This window comes from Apodemus sylvaticus, chromosome 2 (assembly GCF_947179515.1).
Source record: "Apodemus sylvaticus chromosome 2, mApoSyl1.1, whole genome shotgun sequence".
NCBI lineage: Eukaryota > Metazoa > Chordata > Mammalia > Rodentia > Muridae > Apodemus > Apodemus sylvaticus.
Genome location: NC_067473.1, coordinates 24,618,406 through 24,643,258, shown reverse-complemented (window position 1 = coordinate 24,643,258; position 24,853 = coordinate 24,618,406). Strand labels below are relative to the sequence as shown.

Sequence of the window (24,853 nt, the reverse complement as noted above, 5' to 3'; positions counted from 1 at the left end):
AATCAATCAAGTAGAAACAAAGAGAACCATACAAAGAAAAAAAAACGGAAAAATTTATCATGAGAAGGAAAGAGCTCCCATGGTCAGAGTTAACAAGGATTACCATAGAGAAAATGGACATCTGAGGGAAAACAACTTACAGATACAATACATTCCAATCAAAATCCCAACACAATTAATTACAGGTCTTGATAGAGCCCTTCTTCTGTTCATATGGATAAACAAAAAGCCCAGTGTCTTAGTTAGGTTTTCCTTTACTGTGAAAAGACACACGAACAAAGCAGCTTTGTTATAAGAGGCAACATTTAATTGGGGCTGGGTGACAGGTTCCGAGATTCAGTCCATTATCATCATTGAGAGTAGAGCAGAGTCCAAGATGGTATGGCACTGGAGGAGCTGTGAGAAGGAGCTGTGACTTCTTCTGCATGCAAACAGAAGACTGTATAGTTTATAGCTACATGGAGGGTCTCAAAGACCATTCTCACTGTCACACACCTACTCCAAGGAGGCCACAACTTTTAACAGTGGTATTGCCTTGGTCAAGCTTATTTAAACCACACATTCCACTCCCTGGCTAACATAAGCTTGATCAAATGGATGAGTCTATTGTGGCCATACCAATCCAGAGCATAACAGAAAATATTCTTAATCCAACTCAGAGGTCCCATAGATCATAAAAGTTTCAAACATGTTAAAAGTCCAAAATTCAAAGTCTCTTCTTACATACACACAATCTCTAAAGTGTAATCCCCTATAAAATCAAAAGATGTAAATCACAGGCATCTAATATCACAAGATATATATACCACCATTTAAAAAATGTCATACTGAGAAAGTACCAGATTAAAGCAAGACAAAAACACAGCTTCTCAAACTGCAACTCTAAGTTTTCCTGGGTGAACATCTATGTTACAAATGAATAGGCACCCACATTCATAAAATAAACTTTACTAATGCTCAAATCATGCATTGCATCTCACACAAAAATAGTAGGAGACTTCAACACCACATCCTCATCATTGGACAGATCATGGAAACCCAAACTAAACAGATACAGAATGAAACTAACAGCAGTTATTGACCATGTTATAACAGATATCAAAAGAATATTTTGTCATAAACCAGAAGAATATATCTTCTCAGCACCTCATGGTACCTGCTCCAAAGTTGACCATCCTCTCGATCACAAAACAAGCTACACCTGATACAAGAAAATTGAAATAATTCCATGTATCCCATTAGATCACCACAGTCTAAGGCTGGTCTTCAATGGCAACAAAAACAACAGAAATCCCACATACACATGGAAGCTGAACTATACCCTACTCAATGATAACTTGGTCAAGGAAGAAATAAGAAAACATTTTAGAATTTAATGAAGATGAAGACACAACAGCCCCAGACTTATGGGACACAATGAATGCAGTGCTAAGATGAACACTCAAAGCTCTGAGTGCATCCATAAAGAAACTGAAGAGAGCATTCACTAGAAGCTTGACAGTACACCTGAAAGCTCTAGAATAAAAAGAAGCAAATACATCCAAGAGGAGTAAATGGCAAAATCACACTTGGATTAGCAAAAGACTCATTATCAGTGAACATCTTTTGTCCCCCACCCCATTGCCTTTTATCCCCAACTTGTTTAGTTTTGGAGGCAGGGTCTCAATACACTGTAGCCCTGGCTGGCCTGAAACACTGAGATCCATTGCCTCTGCCTCACAAATGCTGAAATCATAGGCATGTGCCACCATGGCCAGCACCAAGTTGTATTTCTATGTTTACTTTTGATGTGCATGAGTGTTTACCTGTATGTATGTATGTATGTATATATGTATGTATGTATGTATGTATGTATGTATGTATGTACACTGCATATATGGCCTAGTGCACACAAAGATCAGAAGAGGCACCAGATTCCCTGAAACTGGTTCTGGGAACTAAACTCATGTCCTCTACTAGACCAACCTGTGGTCTTAGCAGCTAAGCTGTTCCTGAAGCCCACTCCAACATGAATTTTTATAACTTAGTAGTAGGATGAATAGGAACTTTAAGGACTTTAAGAAATACAAAGAGGAAAATTCATAGCCCTGAGTTCCTCCATACATTAGAGAGATCTTACTCTAGCAGCTTAACTGATCATCTGAAAGCTCTAGAACAAAAAGAAGCAAACACACTCAAGAGGAGTAGATGGCAAGAAATAATGAAATTCAGGATGCAAATCAACCAAGTAGAAAGAAACAGAATTATACCAAGAATCAACAAAACCAGGAGCTGGTTCTTTGAGAAAATCAACAAGATAGATAAATACTTATCCAGACTAACTAGAGGGCATAGAAACACTATCCAAATTAACAAAATAAGAAAAGAAATGTAAGAAATAACAACAGAAACTGAGGAAATACAAAAAAATGTTCTACTCAGATTCAGATTCTACTAAAAAGGAATGCATTCAACAAAAGTGGAAAATCTGGATGAAATAGATCATTTTTCTCAACAGATATCACTTACGAAAATTAAATCAGGATAAGCCATCTATATAGCACCATACCTGCCCCCAAAGGAATAGAAGCAGTCATTAGAAGTCCTGCAAGCAAAAATATCCAGGGACAGATGATTTTAGTGCAGAATTCTATCAGAACTTCAAAGAAGCTCTATAACCAATACTTATCAAATGCTTTCAAAAAACAGAAACAAAAGGAAACAAAAGAACATCACCGAATTCAGTCTATGAAGACACATTTATACTGATTCCAAAACCATAAAGAGAGCCAAAAAAGAAAGAAAACTTCAGACCAATTTCAGTTATGAATATCAATGCAAAAATACTCAATAAAATTCTCACAAACTGAATCTAGGGCCACATCAAAACAATCACTCACCTTGATTAAGTAGGCTTCATCCAGGAATGCAGGGATGGTTCAATGTATGGGAATCCATCAATGTAATCCACTCTATAAACAAACTCAAAGATAATAACCACATGATTATCACATTAAATACTGAAAAAGCACTGGACAAAAGACAACACCCATTCATGTTACAAGTATTGGAGAGATCAGGAATTCAAGCTTCATACCTAAATATAAGAAAAGCAATACACTAATAAGTGGATATTAACCTAGAAAACTGGAATACCCCAAACATAATCCATACATCAAATGAGGTACAAGAAGAAAGGAAGAGTGGCCCCTTGTTCTAGAAAGACTCAGTGAAGAAGTATAGGGCAAAACCAGAACGGGGAAGTGGGAAGGGGTGGGTGGGAGGACAGGGGGAGAAAAGGGAGCTTATGGGACTTTCGGGGAGTGGGGGCTAGAAAAGGGGAAATCATTTGAAATGTAAATAAAAAATATATCGAATAAAAAAAGACAAAAAAAAAGAAAAGAAATATAAAGCAAACCAATAGCCAACATCAAACTAAATGGGGAAAAGCTCAAAGCAATCCAATTAAAATCAGGGACAAGGCAAGGCCCAACCTATTCAAAATAGTACTTGAAGTTCTAGCTAGAGCAATAAGACAACAGAAGGAGGACAAGGGATACAAATTGGAAAAGAAGAAGTCAAAATATCACTCTTTGCAGTTAATATGATAGTATACTAAAGAGACCCCAAAATTTCTACCAGAGAGATCCTGCAACTTCAGCAAAGAGGCTGGATGTAAAATTAATTCTACCAAATCATCAGCCATTCCTCTACTCAAAGTATAAATTGGCTGAGTAAGATATTATGGAAATTATACCTTTCACAATAGTCACAATTAATATAAAATACCTTGTTATGACTCTAAACCTCTAATGAAGCAAGTGAAAAATCTGTTTGGCAAGAACTTCAAATCCCTGAAGAAAGAAATCAAAGAACTAAAAGATGGAAAACTGTCCCAAGCTTGAGGATCAGCATGATTGACAGAGTAAAATGACATCTCACAATCTTGCAATCTACAGGTTTAATGCAAACCCCATCAAAATTCCAAGTCAATTCTTCAGAGTTAGAAAGAGAATTTCTCAGATTCATTTGGAATAACAAACACACACACACACACACACACACACACACAAATACACACACACACATACACACACACACACACACTCACACACACACAAGATAATGAAAACTATTCTCAACAATAAAAGAACTTCTGGTGTAATCACTATCCCTGGCCTCAAACTATGCTATAGAGCAATATTGACAAAAACTGCATGGCATTGGAACAGGCACAGGCCAGTAGTTCAATGGAATAAAATTGATGATCCAGAATTGAACCCACACACCCATGGTCACTTGATCTTTGACAAAGAAGCTAAAACCATCCAGTAGAATAAAGACAGCATTTCCATGAAATAGTGCTGGTTCAAGTGGAGTTAAGAATGTAGTAGAATGCCAATTGCTCCATTTTTCCCCTCACCCCCTCCCCTGAGCCCCACCCCCCTCACGGAGATATTTTATTAGACATAAATTACTTGGTCAAGAGTTTGAATCATTAACTGCTCAGACTAGTCCAACCTGCTGCTGAGAGCAGCTATGAATACAGGGCAAACACAAAACTGAAAAATCTTAACTTACTTTATGAGATTTTGTTCTCCAGGGTGACATTAGCAGTCAACAACATCAAAAGATTGCACCAAGAATCCTCTGCCTCCTCAATGTACAGAGACTTGAAGGGATAGGGAGGAGCCTGGAAGCAGCAGGGAGCTACACTAGGGTCTGGGAGCAGTGGATGATGGTGCCTTCCTGACCTTCTGGCACTAGGCAGGTCCCTAGGGCAATGGGACTGGGGACAGAGGAGGGTAAAGAGGACCAGACCTGTGTCTTCCTCCAAAGAGGCCTGCTGTTGCCTCCTACTCCATGGAGATTACCATGCTATGAAGTCCTGGGATCCAGCGGCTCTCCCTGTCAGAAGCTGTGATCTTGGCAGGGACACAGGAGGCTGGGCATAAGTCATGCCCAGGCAGCTTCCACAGAGCTCCAGGACTCACCCAATCACAGCTCAGGAACCAACCAATCACTTCTGCATGCAGAATGTCCTGGTTGGCTGTTTGCTTGCCACTTTTCCTGGTTGAATTCATGCTACTTAGCATGGGAGCATAGCTGGCTTTCCTTAAGTAGGTTTCCATGAGTAAAAATGGAAATACTACTATTCCAATGAGTAGCACCTTTACTCATTGGAATCCAAGATTCTGTCCTACTGCTGTCCAACAAGGCCATCCTCTGCTACATACACTGCTGAAGCCATGTGTACTCTTGGGTTGTTGGTTTAGTCCCTGAGAACTCTGGGGGCACTGGTTGATTCATACTGATGTTCCTCCTATGGAGCTGCAAACCCCTTCAGCTCCTTGGGTCCTTTCCATTGGGGACCCTATGAGAACCACTACTTTAGAGACAAAAGAACTCAGTGGCTACTCAGTCCACAGAGTTGGAAGCCTCAGCATTGAAGACACAGGACACAAGGCTCTCCTCCCTCTCTCACCCGACTCCCCACAAGAGTCTCTGATCCTTTATATTGAGATCATGTTGGAAGGCTGCCAAACCTTGAGTATAATATTTGGGGAGCATGGCAAAAGTAATGACAGATGCACTCAGGAAGAACTGAAGGTTGGCAGGCACACATTGGGCTTTCCTTGACCTGCTCTACATATGGGCTGCCTATTAGATGAGGCCACCCAATCTGAGGATGGACATTCAGCAAATCTCTGGAAACATTCTCACAAACACAATCAGAAATATATTTTTCAGGTCATTCTAGATCCCATTAAGTTGGTAATGGAGACCACCCATCACATACTTTCCCCTTTGACACCCAACCACTTCCTATGTTACACTGAATTTCCAAATAAAAACAATAAAAGTGCTTGGAATGTAGCATAATTGGGAGGTGCTTGCCTGGCAGGTATGAAGCCCTGGTTTGAGTCCCAGCCCCACATAAGTTGGACATGATGGTACACAGATGTAGTGCTTAAAGTTGGGATGTTCACTAAGCAGTTCAGAAGTTCAAAGCTATCCTGAGCTACATATTTACTGATCCTTTCTTATATAAAAACAAACTGGGTATCTATCAGAACCTGTCCTAAAACAAACAACAAGACAACGGTATTGTAATTTTACCTAACATGATATAAATATCCCCATACAACCTAAACACATTACTTATTCTCCAAGAAAAAATAGTGAAGTCCCTTTTGGAATGTTTACAGTTTAAATATGCTAATATAGATTAAAAACTTAAGTACTCATATGAACTCAATGCTATGTTATATAATAAAAGGAAAGGAAGGAAAACATGGATGTTATATACAAGAAGACACACATAGACACACATAGACATCTATCCTATGTATACATGTACAAATGTATCCTTAACAAAATGGGACAAAATCACTCATGACATTTATACTCCTCATTTCTGTAAATGGTCATATGGCCACAGCTGGTATTATCTGCCTATGGCTTTGTTTTTTGTTTTCTTGTTTTTTTCTTTTCTTGTGAATGTGAGTGTAGGCACATATGTGCCATTACACATATGTGGTAGAAAGAAGACACAATGATGGGACACAACCTCTGTCTCATCTTCTACCTTCTTTGAGACAGGCTCTCTTGTCACCTGCTGCTCTGTGTGCCAGGCTGGCTGATCCATAAGTTTTCAGGGACTCTCCTGTCTCTGCCAGCTTCCTATCTGTAGGAGCGCTGGGACTGTAGATGACCACAAGCACACTCAAGCCTTTGTGGATTCTGGGATCTGAGGTTCAAGTCATCATGCTTACATGCAATTCTCCTTCTTCCCACCCATCTTTAAGCATTTGCACCAAGTCCTGCTGTTTTAGAATGGTCAACCCATTGAGGCCTTTCTGCAAATCTACACATTTCCTTCAAGTATGTTTTAGGTGTTACTTAAACAAAGATGGCTTTCCTGTAATGGCCTCTAATTTCTGTGAGTATCTGAATTTAATCTGCAAATGATCAACACCTGAACAGGAACTAAGAATAATGATAGAGTGAAGTGCTGGACCTGAGATGTTTGAGGTAATTCTACATCTAATAGACAATACCATGTCTCAAACAGGAGAAAAGCCTGGCCCGATTAGGTGATTGAAGCTATGGGGGCTAGTAAAGCCTTTCAGGCCAATGCACAGAGGGAGAAGACAGGAGGAAGACATGAGCCACAGATTTGAAGAAAATTACCAACATGAGAAATCATGACAGACCGACCCCTTTACTAGTTTTAACCTGATAATATTTGTTTAATGTGTATTTCAAAGCATTAAACAGGTATGTATATCTGGAAGCTTGGGAGCTACTAATATTTAGAGGGTCGTCCAGTCCACAGCTGTTCACAGGCAGGCATTTTGGGGGATGACCACACCCACTTTTGAATTTCTTCTAGCCTATTTGGAATGCTGTTGCATTCAAGATTCCACCATCTGTCTGATGTAGGGTAGGTGAAGATCCTTTCCCAATTTGTTGGTTGCCGTTTTGTCCACTTGACAGTGTCCTTTGCCTTACAAATCTTTGTAATTTTATGAGATCCCATTTGTCGATTCTTGATCTTAGAGCATACGCTATTGGTGTTCTATTCAATAACATTTCCCCAGGCCGGGCAGTGGTGGCACATGCCTGTAATCCCAGCACTCTGGGAGGCATAGGCAGGCAGATTTCTGAATTCAAGGCCAGCCTGGTCTACAGAGTGAGCTCCAGGACAGCCATGGCTATACAGAGAAACCCTGTCTCAAATAAACCAAATCCAAAAAAAGAAGAAAAAAAAAGAACATTTCCCCTGTGCCCATATCCTCAAGGGTCTTCCACAGTTTCTTTTCTATTACTTTCAGTGTGTCTGGTTTTATGTGAAGGTCCTTGATCCACTTGGAGTTGAACTGAGGACAAGGAGATAAGAATGGATCAATTCGTATTCTTCTGCAAGCTGACCTCCAGTTGAGCCAGCACCATTTGTTGAAAAGGCTATCTTTTTTCCACTGGATGGTTTCAGCTCCTTTGTCAAAGATCACGTGACCATAGGTGTGTAGGTTCATTTCTGGGTCTTCAATCCTATTCCATTGATCTACCTGCCTGTCACTGTACCAGTACCATGCAGTTTTTCACACTATTGCTCTGTAGTACTGCTTGAGGTCTGGGATACTGATTCCCCCAGAAGTTCTTTTACTGTTGAGAATAGTTTTAGCTATCCTGGGTTTTTTGTTATTCCAGATAAACTTGAGAATTGCTCTTTCTAACTCTATGAAGAACTGAGTTGGGATTTTCATGGGCATTGCACTGAATCTGTAGATTGCTTTTGGTATGATGCCATTTTTACTATATTAATCCTGCCAATGCACGAGCATGGAAGATTTTTCCATTTTCTGAGGTCTTCTTCAATTTCCTTCTTCAGAGACCTGAAGTTCTTCTCATACAGATCTTTCACTTGTTTGGTTAGTCACACCAAGAAATTTTATATTGTTTGTGGTTATTGTGAAGGGTGTCATTTCCCTAATTTCTTTCTCAGGCTGCTATTTTTTGCGCATAGGAGGGCTAATGATTTGCTTGAGTTGATTTTATAACTCCAGAGAGCCAAATAACCCTATTAAAAATGGGGTACAGAGCTAAACAAAGAATTTTCACCTAAAGAATTTCGAATGGCTGAGAAGCACCTGAAAAAATGTTCAACATCATCAATCATTAGGGAAATGCAAATCAAAGCAACCCTGAGATTTCACCTTACACCTGTCAGAATGGCTAAGATTAAAAATGCAGGAGACAGTAGGTGTTGGTGAGGATGTGGAGAAAGAGGAACACTCCTCCACTGCTGGTGGGAATGCAACTTGGTGCAACCATTCTGGAAATCATTCTGGTGGTTCCTCAGAAAACTGAACATAACACTTCTGGAGGACCCTGCAATACCACTTCTGGGTATATACCCAGATGATTCTCCAGCATGCAATAAGCACACATGCTCCACTATGTTCATAGCAGCCCTATTTATAATATCCTGAAGCTGGAAAGAACCCAGATGTCCTTCAAGGGAGGAATGGATACAGAAAATGTGGTATATTTACACAATGAAATACTACTCAGCAATTAAAAACAATGAATTCATGAAATTCTTCGGCAAATGTGTGGATCTGGAAAATATCATCCTAAGTGAGGTAACCCAATCACAAAAGAACACACATGGAATACAATCACTTATAAATGGATATTAGCTCAGAAACTCTGAATACCAAAGCCAAAATTCACACATCAAATGACTCCCAAGAAGGAGGAAATAGAGGTCCCTTGTCCTGAAAATGCTTGTTCCAGCATTGTAGGAGAAGTAGGACGGGGTTGATAGGAGAATGGGTGGAGGGAAGATGGCTTAGGGAACTTATGGAGAGGGGGGTATTGGGAAAGGGAAAATCATTTTGAATGTAAACAAAGAATATTGAAAATAATATATTATTTATATATATATATATAAAGAAGATTCCACCAGCCCATCTTAACAGTTCTTACAGCAACCCAAGACCTAGTGTACTTTTAATCTTCACATATTTCCCTTTTTTAACTTTCTTTATTAGATATATTCTTCACTTAACATTTCAAATATTGTCCTATTTTCTCATTCCCGGCCCCCTGCAAGTCTCATAACCCATCATCCCTTCCCCTCTTCCCAATCAACCCTCTACCGCTTGCCTGTCCCAGCATTCCCCAACACTGCAGCATCTAGTCTTTCCAGGCACAAGGGCCTCTCCTCCCTTTGATGTCCAACAATGTCATCCTCTGCTGCCTATGTGTCTGGAGCCAGGGGAAACTCCATGTGCACTCTCTGGTTGATGGTTTTGTCCCTGGGAGCTCTGGGAGTACTGGGTGGCTCATATCATTGCTCCTCCTATGGTGCTGCAAAACCCTTCAGCAGCTTGGATCCTGTCTCTAGTTCCCTCATTGTGGACCCTGTGCTCAGTTCAATGGCAGGCTGAAATTCTCCCTGTCTGTATTTGTCATGCACCAGCAGAGCCTCCCAGGTGACAACCATATCCAGCTCCAGTCACCAAGCGCTTGTTGGCATCCACAATAGTGTCTGGGTTTTGTATCTGTATATGGGATGGATCACTAGGTGGTGTAGTCGCTGGTCTTTCCCTCAGACTCTGCTCCACACTTTGTCTTTATATTTCCTTCTGTGGGAATTTTGTGCCCCCTTCTGAGAAGGTCAAGAGTATCCATACTTTGTTCTTTCTTCTTGGGCATAATTTGATAATGTGAATTGTGTCTTGAGGGTTTTAAACTTCTGAGCAAATATCCACTTATCAGTGAGTGCATAGCGTTGTGATCTTTTGTGATAGGGTTAGCTCACTCAAGATGATATTTTTCAATTCCACCCATTTGCCCAAAAATTTCATGAATTCATTGATTTAAATAGCTGAGTAATATTCCATTGTGTAAATATACCACAATTTCTGTATCCATTCCTCCACTGAGGGACATCAGGGTTCTTTTCAGCTTCTGGCTATTACAAATAGGGCTGCTATGAACTTAGTGGAGCATGTGCCCTTATTACATACTGGAGAATCCTCTGGGTATATGCCCAGGAGATGTATAACAGTGTCCTCTTCTAGTAATATACCCCTTTTTCTGAGGGACCGCCAAACTGATTTCCTGAGTGGTTGTACCAGCTTGCAATATCAACAGCAGTGGAGGAATGTTCCTCTTTGTCCACATCCTAGCTCGCACCTAATGTCTATCTAGTTTTAGAACTTAGCCATTTTGACAGGTGTGAGGTGAAATCTCAGGGTTGTTTGGATTTGCATTTCCCTGATGACTAACAAAGTTGAACATTTCTTTAGTTGCTTCTCAGGCATTCGATATTCCTCAGGTAAAAATTCTTTGTTTAGCTCTGTACCCCATTTGTTAATAGGTTTATTTGGTTTTCTGGAGTTTAACTTCTTGAGTGCTTTGTATATATTGGATATTAGCCCTGTGTTAAATGTAGGCTTGGCAAAGATCTTTTCCCAATTTGTTGGTTGATGTTTTGTCCTATTAACAGTGTCTTTTACCTTACAGAAACTTTGTAATTTTATTAGGACACATTTGTCAATTCTTGATCGTAGAGCATAAACTATTGATGTTCTGTTCAGGAAATTTTTCCCCTGTGCCCATGTGCTCAGGGCTCTTCCTCAGTTTCTTTTTTATTAGTTCCAGTGTGTCTGGTTTCATGTGGAGGTCCTTGATCCACTTGGACTTGATTTTTTTTTTGTACAAGGAGATAAAAATGGATCAGTTTGCATTCTTCTGCATGTTAGCCAGCAGTTGAACCAGAAACATTTGGTTCAATAAAAAGGCTATCTTTTTTCCACTAGATGGTTTTAGCGCCTTTGTCAAACATCAAGTGACCATAGGAGTGTGACTTCATTTCCAGGTCTTCAATTCTATTCCATTCATCTACCTGCCTGTCACTGTACAAAGCTCAAGTCCTAGTGATCCAAGCATCTCAACATTAAACCACATACACTGCATCTAATAGAAGAGAAAGTGCGGAAGAACCTTGAAGACATAGGCAAAAGGAAAACCATCCTGGACAGAATACCAGTGCCTTATGCTTTAAGATCAAATACAAACAAATGGCACCTCACAAAATTGCAAAACTCTGTAAGTCAAAGGACACTGTCAATAAGACAAAACAGCAACCTACAGATTGAGTAATTTTGTTTACCAATCCTATATCTGATAGAGGGCACATATCTAAAATATACAGAGAACTCAACAAGTTAGACTCCAGAGAACCAAATAACCCTATGAAAAAAGAAGAGTACTGAGTTAAACAGAGAAATCTCAGAGAATGCCTGAGAAGTACTTAAAGAAATGTTCAACATCCTTGGTTAACAGGGAAATACAAAACAACTTTGAGAATCCACCCCACAGGTGACAGCAGATGATAGCCAGGCTGTGGGTAATAAGGTACAATCCTCCATTTTTGGTTGGACTACAAGCGAGTAAAACAACGTTAGAAATCAATCTGGCAGTACCTAACAATAGTAGAAATAGTTTTATCTGAAGACCTAGCTATACCGCACTACTGGGCATATTCCAAAAAATATTCCAACACATAACAAGGACACATTTTCTACTATGTTCATAGCAGCCTTATTTATCATAGCCAGAAGCTAAAAAGAACTCAGATGTCCTTCTACAGAAGAGTAGATTCAGAAAATATGGTTACAGAATGGAGTACTACTAAGCAAGTAAAAAAAAACAATGCCTTTATACAATATGCAGGCAAATGAATAGAACTAGAAAAAATCATCCTGAGGGAACCCAGACACAAAGTAACACACATGTTATGAGTTTACTGATAAGTGGATATTTGCTCTAAACTTCACAATGCCCATGATACAACCCACAGACACTATGGAGCTTAGAAGGAAGGGAGACCAGGGCATGGCTGTTTCAGTCCTACATTGTGGACATAACAGGATGATGGTGGGAGGTGGGGGATGAGGAGACCTGGGAGGGAGAGAGTAGGGGGAGGATATAAGGGGGCAGTCTCAGGTACTGGTGAGGATAAGAGGGAGGTACAGAGGGTCTGGAAATAGAACAAAAATGTATAGCAGGGAGGGTGAGGAACTGGGGATAGACACCTGTGGGACACAGACAACAGGTAAACATGAGGCTCCCAGGACCCAAAGGGGATGACTTTAGCTGAAATGCACAGAGAAGGGAGAAATAGAACTTGTAGAGACCACCTACAGTGGATAGTAACACCTCCCCACACTCCCACAAACCCCAGGGACCACCCTCCTTCAAGGGATGGTCCCACCAACTCATTTCAAAATTTGTAACCCAGAAATGTTCCTGAGCAAAAGAGCAGGGACTGCTAATAGTCCAGAGATGGAAGGAAGGGCCATCCAGGGACTGCCCTACCTGGGGATCCATCATGTCTGCAGACACCAAACCAGACACTGTTGCTGTGGTAAAGAGGTGCTTGCTGACAGGATCCTCTTGTGAAGGTTCTTACAGAAGGTTGGCTAGCAGCTGACCACTAGAGCCAACCATTAGACTGAGCTCAGGGAATCTGGTGGGGAGCTGAGAGAAAAGCTGGAGCAGCAGAGGGGAATGGAAACACTGTTGGAAGAACAACATCTGCAGCCAGGACTACCTCGTGATCCCAATGACTAGACTACAAACAGAGAAGTGTTCAGGGAGGGATCTTTACCTCTAGATACATTGTAGCAGAGGGTGGCCTTGCCAGAGAGCAATGGAGGAGAGGCACTTAGTACTGTGGAAGTTTGATGCCTTAGGGTATGATGCGGAAGCAGTAGGTCAGGAGAGGGTGGGTGAGTGCGGGAGCACCCTCATACAGGCACAGGGCAGTGGGAAAGGGCAGATGTTGTTTGAGGGGTTGTTGGAGGAGTAAGCAGGAAGTGGTATATTATTTAAGATGTAATCAAATTGAATAATTAATAAATACATTTAAAAAATACACATATGCCAGTCATTTAATTTTAACAATGAAGACTCAGGAGCCAGATGCTGGGGTGAAAACCTGCCAGGTCAGAGAGGTCAAGCCCTCACCTGACCGTCCTACTCCACTCTGTCCTCAATATCTTTCAACTTAAAGACCTTCCTTTGGCTTACTTATATTCATTCCCTTTCAAGTGTTACTTGCTCTGCGTCTTGACCTGGAGTTGACTTTCTTTTGCTTTACAATACAGGTGTGTGCTAGTGTTGAGTCACAGGACAAGAAAGTAAAATGAATCAAAGCTCTTAGGTTAAAGATCTGTGCTAGGGCTGGGCTAAACTGTAAAATGTTTTGTTTGTTTTTTTTTCAGTAAATAACACAATCTTATAGTTTGCAATCAAAACAAATCTTCTGCAACATAAGTTGGCAATGTTACCTTCATTATAGAAATCCAGCTCTCTGTCAATTAATTGTTCTGGTTGTTCCCAGGCATGTCTGAGTGCATCATCATGGGAACAAAATGGTCCCAAGGAAAATCAGAACCGGGCTCTTGAAGGTGTTGCACAAGGCCGATAGAGACCTAAAAAGCACCAAGGACACCCCTGATCCTTATCACAAGGGATAAATCACCCATCCTACTGTCACATAATGTATTGCAAGATATCACCATTCCTGACCTTGGCTCACACTCCTAAGTGCTGCGAAATGGAAGGGTTCTTGTCCAGGGTTCACTCAAAAAACCAATAACTAAAAATAAAAAAAGCCCTGAATCCAGCTAAACAGGGATGGTTTATTGAATGCATACCTCAAGACTGACCAATCAGGGCAACAGATCAATAATATGCACTACCTATTTCTCAGGGCCAGCTCTGTGTAAAAACCACAAGAGCTCATGCACAAGGGCTGTAAATGCTGCCCTATGTGGACCCTGACTCAAGCTATTTTAGACATAATAGTAATACTGACCTTGAATTTCATGGGGCTATGAGAAGTATATAGATGTAGAAATTAATAAGATTAACAAACCTCACAATGTACAGAACATTCCATGGTACATGGTCAGCATGACTCTGCTCTGAATCAAGATTTTTCTTTTGTTTTATATCCATGACTGAGAGGCATATTACATGATATAGATGGCTGTGATATGACAAGTTTGCTACAGATATGGAAGGAGGCAAACCTTATCAAGAAGAATTGTATCATTAGGGAAAATAACAGCATGACCTTACCATGTTTAGACAAGTTCGAGGCCTCAACAGGAGCTCCTAAGAAGGAGAACAGAGACTGTGTTTTTTACCTGAAAGGAGGGGCCTGAGCAGTGTTGCTCAGCCTTCTCAGTGCCCAGGTAGTGAGGGAGCGGCTCTGGGCCTCTATGGGTGCTGGATGATTCTTACCAAATGACTTGCTCCTGCCAGTTCTCGAGAGAGTATCAGGAGGTAAGATCTTCTCCTTGTCAGATGTGGCACACGTCTACCACATCTAATGGAACAGGGCAGTGGTGATTAACCTGCTCCTGCCGGTTCTCTAGAGAGTGTCAGGAAGTGAGATCTTCCCCTTGTCAGATGTGGCACAGGTCTCTGAAAGCAGGGCTCTCTCCCTCTAAGTGCAGGACTCCATGCAAGTCAGATGCTCTCTTGCAGGATATGTGGCCAGACACCTGTAGAGCTGCCCAGTTCCTACGTGCATAAGGAACCCAGGAGGGCTGTGCCCCAAGCGATCTTTCACTCTCGTCTTCCCTGCATTTCTGGCTGAGCTGGCTGCTTGGGCACAGGAGCCAAGATGGTGGTGACCTCAGACCGCAGGGCAATGATCTTCAAATCTTATTGAGGGCAGCAATTGCTTGACTACACCCAATTTTCTAAAAGGTCTGGGCTCTGGGGAAATAAATCAAGATAAATCTGGGATAAAGGTGCATGAACTCTGTCCTGTACTGAACTAAGAAACATGGGAGTGGGAGAAGGATGTATGGCTAATTACACTACTAGGTCTTCATTGTGTCTGCTTGATTTAATCTCAGGACATGGAAGTGGAGTATCTCTGATGACTCTGTCTATCCTCTTGAAAGGTTCACTGGGCTTTAGCCTCAGCACTTGATATTTCATAATGGGGCAGCAGCACTCAGGGAAACTAGAGATTGTCATTGACACAGTATCATGCCAGCAGCAGTGGATAATACTCAGTAGTTCAAAAAGTCATAACCACTTTCATTTGTTATTAATCTGGACCCAGGGAACAATAGAACAAAATCTTTAGAAAAGAAAAATAATCTCTACTTCTTCATCTTCCCAGAATGAAAGACTGGTAAGGAGAAAATGATAAGTTCTTTATAATAAACAAGGATTTGTAGCTGAGGCCGTGGGTGTATAATATTTTTCAGTGTTGTTTCCTGAAACAGTGTCTCAAATATTCCATGTTGTCCTCTACCTGGCTTTCCAGGTTAACCTTCAGCTCAAACATTCCTGCTTCCACTTTCTCGTAGTTAGGCTTACAAGTGGGGCTCCTAGGACTCTTAGGTCAGTACTAGTCACTGGAAGAGAACTGGATTTTCTAATCCTGAGGCATGTACACACCAGCATAACTACAGCCATTTTTTTCTATGTCTACCCCAACAATTTCAGATTGTTGTTATAATATGCCTGCCAATCATTGACACAGAAAAACAAACATGTCTCAGAGCAAGGTCATGGTGATCAAATCCTGTTGTGTTTAGTATGATGTTTGTTAAACTTACAGGGTTCTAAAACATTTACATGAGACCCATCAAATTAAGATCCACTATGCACTCTTATATCTGAAATGGCCTGATCAGAACTGACCACTTCATATGAGCTACTTCTGGTTGTTTTGTTTTGTTTAGTTTTGTTTTGTCTTGTTTTGAATTTATAAGTTGACAAAGACAAATGTTTGGGGTCATTGCTTAACAACCAAAACATTAGCTATCATTCTGATCAATCAGTATTAAGGTCTGAATTCAATAAAACTGCCCTATCTTCCTTAGATAAGTATTTGTGTGGTTTATGGGGCCAATCATGAACCCAAACAGAGATGCTCTGTGCACTAACCTATATCTATTATTTTATCCTACACACTTTATTGCTGTTGACTATTTTATTTTGTTCTGACAGAATCTCATTTTGTAGCTTACAGAGGGCTGTAAGCAATCCTCTTTTGGTGACTCTGGTGCAGAGATGAGAGCCTCAACTCAGCCTGAGAGCCTTTCCATTGGTGGCTCCAATATTCCAGTTTCCCCTAACAACAGATCTCAAATTATTGCCAACACAAAGATACTGTTACTCTCTCTTTCTCTCTCCTAAGGCATCTTGGGGCAATTTTGAAATGCTAAACACAGGGCTTCATGACTGTCCCCCCTAACACACACCGACATTGCAACCTGCCCTGCAGGAACTGCCTGGATGTGATTTCATGAACCTGTACATGATGAGAAAGAAGAACTTTTGACTGCATATTAAAACTGGAGTGAGTTCTCAGCAGATTTTAATAGTTCATATAGCTGATTGCAAAAATTCTGAGGTAGGATGAGACATTTCTGAGAAGGTTTTGAAAAGTAAACACTCAGAAAGATACATAGGGAGGACTTGGGTGTTGCCAATCAAGCCTAGAGCAAACCCTGGCTTTGGAAGGAGGATGGGCTCGATGGCAAAGCCCCAGGGGAGACTCCAGGAAAGGGCAGCTCAGCTTTCTATCAGTATAGGGAGAACATTAGCAGGGAGCCAATGGCTGTACCCCATGACATCAGCAGTCCCTTCTTGGACATTCTATTGTTTCCTAGAGAGTTCTTGGCATCCTCTATGATGTCACCAGTGTTGTAGCAACAACACGTACACTGAGGTTTCTCAGTCAGTGTATAGAGGATACTTCTATAGACATGTTTGCCCGACTGAGAAAACTTTTTGGAAGAGCGAGGGAAGATGGGAGCGAGACTAGAGAGAGGAGGAAGGAAACTGCTCTTTCTTCTGAGAGTAATGAAGGACGAACGAGATGGTCTTGGGGAATGCGGAGTAAGTTCGGGGAAGTGGATGTGCAGGGGTGTCCTGAGCTGGCCTTTCTAACAATGGGGCACAGGAACTGCAGCGTCTGGGTAGGAAAAGAACTTTCATGATTATCACTATTCTTGAAAATCAAGAATTTCAGAACATTATTTTCTCTAGTCCTTAAGGCAGGAGATGGCAAGGTCAAAGCTGTTATTCTGTGAACTCCAAGTCTTTACTTTCAATGGGTATAGTGGGTGTTACAGGGGACAGAATGAGAGCATCAGGAGTCACAGAGGGTCTAACCTATGTAAATTTAGGGCAGGGCATCACTGCACTTCACTCTCATGGCTTCATTTAGCTTCAGTGGCTATCTGACAGTAGTAGCAGGGAGAGAATTGTGCTCCAGGCCATGACCTTATGTTCTCCTCACCCTGACAGTTCCCACCCTACCTTTCTTTATCACCAGCTGTGGGTAGGAAGCATTTCTGTACTACATACAAAATTCTGTACCAGGGGATACACCCAGACAGAGATGTGATTCAATTGATACTTCTGGGGTGTTTGGTGTTTCAGTAGGGGGATCTGATCAGTGTGTTGAGCATGTTCTCATTCTACATGATGTTATAATCCCAGGTCCTGGGCATCAAGTAACAGGGTAGGAGATTTGAACATCTCCAAGTACTCATATACTTGTGGACCATGAATTTATCATCTGACTTGTATAACCACAGGACTGAGGACTCTGAAGCCAAGATGCACCCTGTGCAGATGTTAATAAGCCATGAAAGCCATCTCTGTGGTCATCTTAAACATGTGTAGGGAGACAGAGGACACACCTGTCTGCTAACATCTCCAGGTCTCTATACGGTGATGGGAGATCTGAGATGCACTGAGGAGGCATCTCAAGCCTGAACCAAACCCTGTGTGGTGTCACTGGGTTCTAGGCCTGTTGTCCTTCTGTACGGGTCTCAGGGTCGTCTGTCTATACTCTGTGTCCCCACCATGAAAGTTCACCAGTGTTATTCTACCTACAGGGGCTGGCAGGCAGACATCATCCCCTGAAACTGTCCTAAGCAAGAAGCAGGCCAAGAAGGAAGAGGAGAAGCTGACCACAGAGCTGCAGCTCATTACCCAGGAGAGAAACGAGGTGAATGATCGCCTGATCTCCATCACAGAGGGAGCCATGAACAAGAGGTATGCATTGCTCCAAACACAGTGATGTCATTCTGGGGTCAGCAATGTCACCCTCATCTTACCCTTTTAAGGAGGGGTTTTCTAGGAAACTGTACCACCAGAATGTCCCTGTGCCCAACCTCATGTCCCAAAATACTTCTTAGAGGAAAGGCAGAACCTGAAGCTTTCTCAGGAGCGATGTGGTAAATGGACTCTTCTGATCCCTCCAGTGGAAAAGAGGGACTTGTTGTGGGAATGAGGAATTCAGGGATAGAAATAGTGGAAAATGAGTACATTTCGAAAGCCCTTGGTATGAGGTGGATTTGTGAGTTTGTAGGAGCTGTGAGTTTGTGCTGAGTGTTTGTAATTGCCTGGCAGACGATTGAGTGCTGGAAGCTCCTGGAAGCAGCTGGAGAGGCCTGGTCTACATTGTTCATCTCAGTGCTTGACTAGATGCCTGATGCTCTGCCTGTTCCTCTTTGTGGACCTTATACTCTGAGACAGTAATGTTGCATGCATTTCTTCTGCATCTCATTGTGCTCTTTCCGTTTCTATCTCTGTCTCTCTCATTCTCTGACTCTGTTTCCATTTCTCCTTGTATGTGTGTCCAATTCTGTGTGTCTGTGTGTGTGCTCATGCACCTACCTGTGCATGCACTTTGTATGTTTATATTTCCCTTCACTCTATGGAAACTAGGGGTCTGTGTTTTGTCTTGATGATTTACCTATAAGACAGTTTCAAGTATATGTCAGTGCTGAACTCTGGGAGCCCCCGTCAACACTGTTCTTTGGCTCTGGGGTCACAATTGTTCTTACATTTGTATCTCCTGGGCAGATTATAAAGATGTGATGATGTCTGGTCTCATCCCCACAATTATGTGTAATGTCTGTCTCTAAGGTATAAGTTACTCAGGATTTAGAATCCCTGTTGTGAAAACAGGAAATATATCCCAGGTTTCTGATGGGCAAAGATCTGTGGCCTAGACTCATGAGATTATAGCTGCTTAGACTGCATCTCCAGCCCTACTGAGCGAACACAGGGAGACCTGGCACCCTCCACCTGGATGCCTAGCTTCTGCTACCCCGGAGACAGGAAAACAAGTTTCCAAAGCGGAAGAATATCCCAGTATATAGAATCTAGAATGTGGTTTTCTGGGCCTGGGGTAGGACAGGACCCAGCCTGAGATGATGTATTCTTAACCATCCACATTCATGGAGTTCTGTGCTCCTGGGAACAGGACCTTCCAGAGGCTGAATCCAATGTATGAACAAATGAAGTTAAAGGAGAAGGAGATCAAGCCATTTCTTCACAACTTAGAGATGGAGAAGATTGAGGCCGGAGAGAACATCCAGGAGACAAGAAGGAGATTAACTTCTATAGGTAAGTACAAGTGAGGGAGGCCACCAGCTGTGGAAAGGCCATTTCTGCCTTCCTTTCTTTCTGGACTGGAGAGTCTGCAGGTCTGGTTCTATCCCTTCTGATGTTTAGCCGACAGTGTGCCTTGGGATTTTGAACTCACTTTTTTTAAGTCTGTAAGAGACTGTTACCCCTCCCAGTATTATCAAGGCATACTCAGGAGTCTCTATATAGAAAGGTGATTTAGTTCATGAGAGGGTTATTATGCAGTACTAGGTCTCTGGTACTCAGGCAGGGTTTATAGACCTGACTGTGATATAATACAAGGATAGAATGCCTTCTTCTTGGTTCTACTGACCTTCTTTGATGGGATTTGCTCCCTACTAATAGATGTTGCCCTGTTGCTTTGGGCTGTCATGGATAGTTGGAGATCCCCCTTTCTTTTGGAGAGACGTGGACACTTACTGGTATTTGGGCTGCAGCAATCCTTACTACCTCAAGTTGCTGTTTGCTATTTGTGCAGCTGTGATGGATGTATTAAGATGTATTGTATTAGGTCTTCAGGGAAACCTGGGTCCTGGTGGGCTTAATGGGACCTGTAAGTATGAATGGAGGAGGATCTTACTATACAGAGTGTGCTTCCAGCAACCTGCATAGCCGGCTCCTCATGGAGACAATGCTTGTGAAGAAGAGAAGGGTCATGCTGATGCAGGAGAGCAAGGAAGTACTTCTTGACTGGTCTCTCATAGAGAAATACTTGGTTGGCTTGAATATGAATGGTAAAGACGAACAGGACAAGACCAGCAACCTCCAAACCCAACATCAGGTAGGGACAACCAGTTCAATCAGGCTAATACTGTTTTATACCATTTTTCCATTGGATCCATCTTTGCTTTCACCTAGCACCTTTCTAATCCACATGCTCAAGCAGTCACTGACCTCATGGAATGTAGTTGTACATTGCTCTGTCTATGTGCAAGTATTCTGGGATCTTAGGCTCTTGTGAGATACTGAATTATTGTCAAGGGTATTTTGCTGCTCTGCTTGAAACTACAGTACAATAAAGGTGACAGATGAATAACCTGTCACATTCCTACATGTGCTCATTATAGGTGAGATGCCATGCAGAGCTTTGAGCAAATTATAGGTCGTGTAATGCTCCATTATGTTCATAGAAGCCTTATTTATAATAGACAGAAGCTGGAAAGAACCCATATGTCCCTCAATGGAGGAATCGATACAGAAAATGTGGTATATGTACACCATGGAATACTACTCAGCAATTAAAAACAATGAATTCATGAAATTTTTAGGCAAATGGTTGCATCTGGAAAATATTATCCTAAGTGAGGAAACCCAACCACAAAGGAATACATATAGAATACAATCTCTGATAAGTGGATATTAATTAGCCCAGAAGCTCTGAATACCCAAGGCACAATTAGCATAACAAATGACTCCCATGAAGAAGTAAGGAGAGGGTCCTGATCCTGGAAAGGCTTGATCTAGCATTGGAGGGGAGTATCAGGACAGAGAAAAAGGAGAGTGGTGATTGGAGAATGAGTGGAGAGAAGGTTTATGGGACATATGGGGAGGGGGGAAGGGGAAATCATTTGGAATGTAAACAAAGAATATAGAAAATAAAAATATATAATTTTAAAAAAGGAAAAAAAATATAGGTCCTGTGACAGAGGTCATGCAAGGGATGTATGACTTCCCAGGTGGGAAACAACTTGCAGGAATAACAACCAAATGGAAACATCATTGAGTGCTTCTCATTTTAATTGATCAGTGTGGCACGTGACCTTCTGCTTTTTGGGGGGAACCCAATGAAGTCTCTGCCCATTGCCCATTTATTGGTTTGCTCTGATAGAAGTCTGAGTGACATCTTGTCAGCCTATGTATTTGTGAGTGTTGCTGAATATTTTGCCCTGCCTGCAGTTTTAACAGCAATGGTGTCAGTTCAAAGATCAATGATAACTTTCCTGCTGAGGTGGTGGGAGGCAGAAGCCAGACAGCTGGCATTTATATCCCCACCAAGCCTCTATCTTAATAGCTGCCTTCCTCTTCCAGGTCCCAGAAATGGTAGCAAGAGCTGAAATTTCCACAGACCAGGATGAGCACCTCATGCAGAATGATTTTCCACCTCAGGAGCCCCCTGCAGAGCACCATCCTCAACAACCACATAATTTCTTGGATGAATCTTCCTCTCCATAATTCAATTCCTCAGGGCGAATAGGCCCTAACTACCCAGCCAATGAGCCAGCTGATTCAGGATGTCATTCCCTTTCCTGCTCTGACAACACCCCTTGAGAGAGAACTGAGGACTGCCCTGCCACCAAGTGTCCAAGAGGAGAAACAGGCTGTACATCTGTGTTCCTAAGAGTGCAGTGAGAGAACTGTGCTTCATATAATTTACTGTTAGACTTTTGGTTGAAGTTCTGTTTTTTATTGTTTTGCTATTTGTTAGGTTATTGGGATGTTATTTGTTCTTATTATTACTTTTCATTTTTGCTCATGCTTTTTACTGTTTTTATTAACTGTCATTTTAAAGCCTGTTTTTTTATTTATTTATGAATGAAAATTTGATTTGTAAATCTTGACTCCTTTCTTCGAAGCCACTTTGTGCATTAGTTAATTAATGAGTTATTTTCATACACTCCATATTTTATACCCCACCCCACCACCTCCTGTACACCCTCCAACTGATCCATATCCCATACCTCCTCCTCTCCCCCATCTCCACGTGGATGTCCCCACCCCACCCCCACCTGACCTCTAAATTCCCTGGAACCTCTTATCGCTTGAGGGTTAGGTAAACCATCTCTAAATGAACACAGGCCTGGCAGACCTCTAGTGTATGTATGCTGGGGGGCCTCATATCAGCTGGTGTAGGCTGCCTGTTTGGTGGGCCAGTGTTTGAGAGATTCTGGAGGTCCAGAGTAATTGAGACTGCTGGTCCTCCTCCTGGATTGCCCTCAGCTTCTTTCAGCCTTCCCTGGCTCATTAACAGGGATCAGGTGCTTCTGTCATTGACTGGGTGCACATATCTGCATCCACTGTTTCAGATGTTTGTTGGGTCTTTCAGAGTCCTGCCAGGCTAGGTCCTTTTTTGTGAGTGCACTCTCTGGTTGATGGGTTTGTCCCTGTGAGCTCTGGGAGTACTGTGTGGCTCATATTGTTGTTCCTCCTATGGTGCTGCAAACCCCTTCAGATCCTTGGATCCTTTCTCTACCTCCCCTATTGGAGATCCTGTTCCCAGTTCAGTGGCTTGCTGAGACTGTCCCCCTTTGTATTTGGCATGTACTAGCAGAGCCTCCCAGGTGACATCTATATCCTATATCTGGCTCCAGGCAGCAAGTACTTGTGGGCATTGATAATAGTGTCTGGGTTTTGTAACTGTATATGGGATGGATCACCAGGTGGGGTATTCTCTGGATGGTCTTTCCCTCAGTCTCTGCTCCACACTTTGTGGGAATTTTGTTCCCCCTTCTAAGAAGAACTAGAGTATTTATACTTTGTTCTTCCTTCTTGAGTATCATTTGATATGTGAATTGTGTCTTGGGTATTCCTGGAAACCAAGACAGAAAATCAATGTGCTGTCCATATGAGGAAGAGATTTTGCAAACAGAAAGTAATCATAATTATATTAATTGATGATGGAAGATATACAACATAAAATTTGCCTAACTATTTTCCTTGGCCAATTTCTAGCACAAGCCGCAGCGATCACACGATGATTGGTCCCAGAGACAATGGGTGCTTTCTTCACAGCACTTCAAGTCACATGACACATTACATCTTAACAATATTACTTATCATGAGCTCAAACCACTGACAAAACATAGCAGACATGTGCATTCCATCCCCAGTCATGCCAACAGGAGTTCTTAGGAGCTTCAGCTGCATTCAGCAGCAGGAGTGGAATGGGCCCATGCTCCCTTCTTCGTAGCACTAACCACATGAATGTCCAAATGTCAGCTCAGAAATACTTCATCCTGACATGTTTCCAAATTTTTAAAATCTAAGAAGTGTTCATGAAAATAATCACATGGCTTTGATCAATTTCATAGCAGTAGGAGGTTGGTCTGGTGCTGCTTGTTATCAAATGATAAAGTTTATACCTCAAGATCTGGTTGCCCCATGAGGAGATTCTTATTTACACCAAGGGATGCTGTGTTACCTTGCTCCACAAGTTAATTGGCAAATAAAAGGCTAAGCCTGGCATTGGGCAATAGACAGAGGTAGGTGGGTTTTTAGTTATCTGACTTGGGGCTACAAGTGTAAACAGGAGAGAGAGAAGAGGGGAGACCAAAGGAGGAGGGAGCCACCATGAGAGACAGACCATGAGCACTTGTCCAGGAGAAACAGCAAGTAACAAGGGACATAGGACTGGGATGTAAGTCAGAATAGCTCCAAAACCTGCGCAATCTAGGCTGACAGTGTATAAATAAACAAGTAAAAGAGTGGAGTCTAGCCTCACTTGAAATAAGAACTAAGTATCTATTGACAGGAGAATGAGTAGAGTTCACATACTCAAAAATCATAAAGCTTTTGCCTGTCTGAAGTAATGGCTTAGCAGTTGAGAAGGTTTGCTGATCTTCCAGAGGACCTGAGTTCAGTTCCCAGCACTCACATGGCTGGCTCACAACGAAATCCATCTCTGAGGAGTCTGACACCCTCCTCCATGTACAACTGCACACGTGTGGCAAGTGCACTTAGGGAAACAAACAAACACACACACACACACACACACACACACACTGAGCTAAAGTGATCCACCAGAGATGCATGAAGCCACATGAATATCAAACCCAACAGTAACACAACACTAAGTATCCTGTTTTCTAAAGAACAAATATGAAGCAGCAAAACTATTGAGATGTAGTTTCTGACAAGAGAAGGCAGAATAATT

General features: G+C 41.9%; 1 pseudogene; it reads left to right on the top strand.

The window, feature by feature from the left end:
- Positions 1–17,303: 17,303 nt before the first annotated feature.
- LOC127677270 (disks large homolog 5-like) lies at positions 17,304–22,155 on the top strand (annotated as a pseudogene).
- Positions 22,156–24,853: the final 2,698 nt, after the last annotated feature.